The following is a 5,350-nucleotide window of genomic DNA, read 5'->3' as shown; positions in this document are numbered from 1 at the left end:
TGGTTGTGTGTATGCACCACTGACATTAACATACACACCCACTCTCCGTGGACAGACAGCAAACACTCACACTCTCTGACTGGTGTGTCTGCACTGCCACTAATTACCCCTCACACCCCAGGCATGCTGAGACTTGAAGCAACAGAGGAAATGTGGGGAGAAGGAACACACACACACACACTCACTAACACACACACACACACACACACACACACACACACTCACTCAGTCACACAACAGAGTACAGATTCACCGAACAATTCCACACATGCACTTATGCTCACTATTGTGTGATCCAAAGACAGAGGCATACACACGAACATATATGTACGATACACTTTTCAAGGAAACACACACCGGACAAATGTACAGACAATGTTCGGTGTTAACCCCATGCTGACTACATACATAAAAAAAGATCCTGCACACCCACACACACACACACACACAAATACACACACACACACACACACACACACACACACACACACACACACACACACACACACACACACACACACACACACTGTGCTCTAATAAAAAAAAAAGAAAGAATAGAAATTAGGAACCACATTTATCATTTACTGACTGAAAAGGAGTGTGAAGGAAGATAGTTTAAAAAGGGAGTGAAGGGGGTGTGTGTGTGTGTGTGTGTGTGTGTGTGTGTAAGAGGGTTAATACAAGGAGGATAGGACCCTATGAACTTACCACAGAGAGTGAGATGGATAGAGATGGATGGAGGGGAGAGAAAGCGAAAGGGAGAGGGAGTCTTCCAAATGTTTCAGAAAAATGCTATTGAATAACGTGTGTGTGTGTGTGTGTGTGTGTATTTGCATGTCATAGGATGTATTTGTTGCATGTAATATTTATGTTCATACATGCAAAATTGTAGTGGCAGTAGTGGGTGTGGGTGTAGGTTCATTAGGATAAACCACAGTACTGGAGAGAGCAAGCTGGATAAATAGACTGAGAAGGTGAGAAAACGAGAGACAATCCTGTTTGTCTTTCTGTCTTTGTCTCCCTGTATTTCACACACATACACACACACACACGCATACACACACACACACACACACACACACACACACACACACACACACACACACACACACACACACATTCATACACACCCACGCGAACACACGCACACACACACACAGACACACACACAAGCATACACACACACGCATATACACACACACACAGTCACACACACATATACATACACACATACACACACGCATCTGCACTCTGAGCGACACTTGCAGGAGCGACAGACTGCTGAAGCCACATTTTGATGGAATGTAAGCACATCCATCCAGAAGGCAAGGCGCATTCACACACACACACACACACACACACGCACGCACCCACAAACACACACACAGGCGTGTTCCCAATTGACACTCTCAGTCTTTCTCCCGTTTCACAACTCAGGGGCTCATCTCAGTTCTTCTCCATGTGTCATCTTAACTATGTGTTGTTTTCTGGCCTGTGGCAGTGTGTGTGTGTGTGTGTGTGTGTGTGTGTGTGTGTGTGTGTGTGTGTGTGTGTGTCATCTTAACCATGTGTTGTTCTCTGACCTGTGGCATGGCATGTCATGAACACAGGTGATGGATGTTGACCTTCATCATAGGCATCCTCCTACAGTCGTGCTTATTCTGTGAAAGGTTGTGGATATGGGATTTAGTGATTTTGTCAGAGAAGAGGAGAGAGAAAAGGACAAAACAAAGAAAAGTAGGAAAGACAGAAAGAAAGAATAAAAGAAAAATGAAATGTTTAATCAGAATCAGAATGGGATTTATTGCCAAGTAGGTTTACACCTACTTGGAATTTTTTCTGGTGTGAAGGTGCATACAGTAAACATAAAACATAAAAACATAGAAACACAATAAGTACTACACATAACATAAAATCACAAATAAGTACTACACATAAGAAAAGTACTACACATAAGAACCAAAAAACACAATATATACGATACAAATATATAAACAATGAATATAAAAAAAAGTGGAAAGTAGAGTGCAAAAAGCAAAACAGGAGTGCAACTTGGATGAGCAATGTGCAATGTAATGTGTGTTAATGTAACACAGACTTAGGGTGTGGGGGTGGGATAAGAGTCCAGGTCAGGTGGGGGTCCCGGGCCTTGTTAATAAGGCCAACTGCAGCCGGGAAGAAGCTGGTTTTGTGGCGTGAGGTTTTGGTCCTGATGGACCGCATCCTCCTGCCAGAGGGAAGAACCTCAAAGAGTTTGTGACCCGGGTGGGAGGGATCGGCCACAATCTTACCTGCCCGCCTCAGGGTCCTAGAGGCGAACAGGTCCTGAAGAGATGGAAGATTGCAGCCAATCACCTTCTCGGCAGAACGGATGATACGCTGCAGTCTGCCTTTGTCATTGGCAGTGGCAGCAGCGTACCAGACGGTGATTGGAGGAGGTGAGGATGGACTCGATGATGCAGGTGTAGAAGTGCACCATCATTGCCTTTGGCAGGTTGAACTTCTTCAGCTGCCGCAGGAAGTACATCCTCTGTTGAGCTCTTTTGGTGAGGGAGCTGATGTTCAGCTCCCACTTGAGGTCCTGGGAGATGATGGTGCCCAGAAAGCGGAAGGACTCCGCAGTGTCGACTGGGGAGTCTCTCAGGGTGATGGGGGTGGGTGGGGCTGGGTTCTTTCTAAAGTCTACAACCATCTCCACTGTTTTCAGAGCATTTAGCTCCAGGTTGTTCTGGCCACACCAGGTCACCAGATGGTCAATCTCCCACCTGTAAGTGGACTCATCCCCACCAGAGATAAGCCCAATGAGGGTGGTGTCATCCGCGAACTTGAGGAGTTTGACGGACTGGTGACTGGAGGTGCAGCTGTTTGTATACAGGGAGAAGAGTAGAGGGGAAAGAACGCAGCCTTGAGGGGAGCCGGTGCTTATGGTTCTGGACTCAGAGACATACTTCCCCAGCCTCACGTGTTGCCTCCTGTCAGACAGGAAGTCTGTGATCCACAGGTTCCATAGGTTCAACCTGATGGTGTCTTCTTAAACAGTTCACGTGCTTCCTCATGTAACTTATGATCAATATAAACCAATTATTTAAATGCACATGACTTATCTCAATGACTGCCACAAACCATGTCTGCATGACTCCTTCTGTCTTTTAGTGTGTGTGTCTGTGTGTTTGTGTTTGTGTTTGTGTGTGTGTGTGGGTGAGTGTGTGCGCGCATTTCTTTCAGAGTTCTAATTCAATCAGGGCCTTGAAACATAACCCATAATTATCTCCGCTTTGTATTGCCATTCATCTCAACAGAACAGCAATTTATACACTTTGGTAACGCAAAGAAACATATACACAGCTAGCACCAAAATGGCTGATTGGTTTTGCTGCACTTGCACTGATTTGGGATCAGACTCCCTGTTGCACATCTTGTATTATTGGGGATGTGGGTGGGAGGAGTGACTGATCTGGGTTCTGTTGTTAGTGCAGTCTGCCACTTGAGGCAGGCCCCATGGTGTCCTGTGTGGTATTTGTCCGTGTCAGGCCATTTCCCCTTCCTGCTCCGGACGAGCACAATGAAGTCTAAACAAACAGATTTGTGTCCCTGCAGGAAATGAAGAGATCAGATCCAATGAATACAATAGAAAAGGACTTGTCTCGTTCCACTGCATCAAGGACCTAAATACCATCCTGGTGTGGACTCTGTTGTGTTCTCTCTATACTTCTCTTTTCATTCTCTGTCCCTCAGACACACACAAGGACAAGGACAAGCACACACGCACACACACAGACACACAGACACACAGACACACAGACACAGACACACACAGAGACACAGACACACACACAAGCACACGTCTTTCTCTCGTTTTTCCCTTTTCACTCACAACCACATACTTTCTCTCTCTCTCTCTCTCTTTCTCTTTTCCTCTGTGTCTCTCTCTCTTTCCTCCTCTCTCCTCCTCATATCGAGGGGTAGGCGGTAGGCACACTCTGCTTTTGGGAGGTCACAATGACAGCATTGTTTTGCCGGTGGCTCTATATTAAGGACCAGGCCAGGTCAGAGGCAGCCAGCCCTTGCGTGGCTTAATGAAATTAATTAAAAACCCAGAGGACGCAAGGTTGCTCATGTTTGTAGGCTGTTCCAAATAACTATTTACTGACTTACAACCAGGAGGTATGTGTGTAAGCATCTCTCTGTAAGGCTGGCCTCATGAGGAGTGGCCATTGCATTCTTTTCCATAGAGGCTGGGTACCCTCACTGTCGCTGAAGGATGGCTTTGTTCTAAAGGGCACGAAGAGCCGTCGGAGGGGGGTTGGGGGGGTGAATGATGATCGTCGATTTGGTTCTGGTTCACCTTTGACCTTTAGGATTTAGGATGACTGTGACCTTGGCTTTGCCGTGCCCCTTTTCCATGTGTCTGGGTGTGTCTGTCCCATGTGCTTGTGTGTGTCCATTTCACACACATGACCAAAATTACGCCAAAGCACCATAGTGAGTCACGCAATTGTTTGAATGTTCTTTTTGGCACTTATAACCATGGCCTGGCACTGCTAGATCTTGTGTTTATTTGAGAGTATGTGTGTGTGTGTGTGTGTGTATGTGTGTTTCCTATGGGCAGAGGAGCAAGGATGTTAATGAATAGACTTGGAAACAAATGCACATACCGGACCAAACACATCAAGCTCCAAATACCAGCTACACATTCAACTTTAATGTGCAGTCACTGACCTTGGGGCAGTAAGACCCACACCCTGAGAGCACATGACAAAAGTGTGGAGCTGGCTTTCTCAATCTCTAAATATTGGTATTGGGATAAGTATTTCATGCCATGTCCTGTGATGTGTCAGAAACCAAATACCTGCTTCCTGCTGTGTTTGCCTGTGTGTTTGTGTGTGTGTGTGGAAGAGGAGGAGGAGGAGGAGGAGGAGGAAGGGTGGTTATTTTACAAATCGTTAACTCAGGAGGACAATTTACACAGCTAACGCCCCAAACAAAGCTCTCCGTTGCAGGGGTCCATGCTAGACTTCCGCTTGAACAGTTTAAATCTAGTGCATCCTGCCTTACCCCCTGCCAGCTTTCGAATAATTCGCGTTGCAGTCGTATTATCATTTATAAAGTGTCCGAATGGAAACACTGTTGTGTAATGGCCATAGCAATCTATTTTCATATTTAAAAAAAAAAAATTCAAGAGCAGTTGAAAAGAACATCTCGTGATTCAACCGGATGTACCTCCCCTCTATCATCATTGAGCAGCAATACGCGGTATGCATACTTTGTTGTGCGCAACTTCAAATCAGGGCCGGCAGGTAAGGGTGCGGTCTTACTGACTCACGGGGGATGGCAACGGGGGGACGGGAGG

This window comes from Clupea harengus, chromosome 21, assembly GCF_900700415.2.
Source record: "Clupea harengus chromosome 21, Ch_v2.0.2, whole genome shotgun sequence".
Taxonomy (NCBI): Eukaryota; Metazoa; Chordata; class Actinopteri; order Clupeiformes; family Clupeidae; genus Clupea; species Clupea harengus.
The sequence above is the reverse complement of the archived record's forward strand: the minus strand, read 5'-3'. Positions refer to the sequence as shown.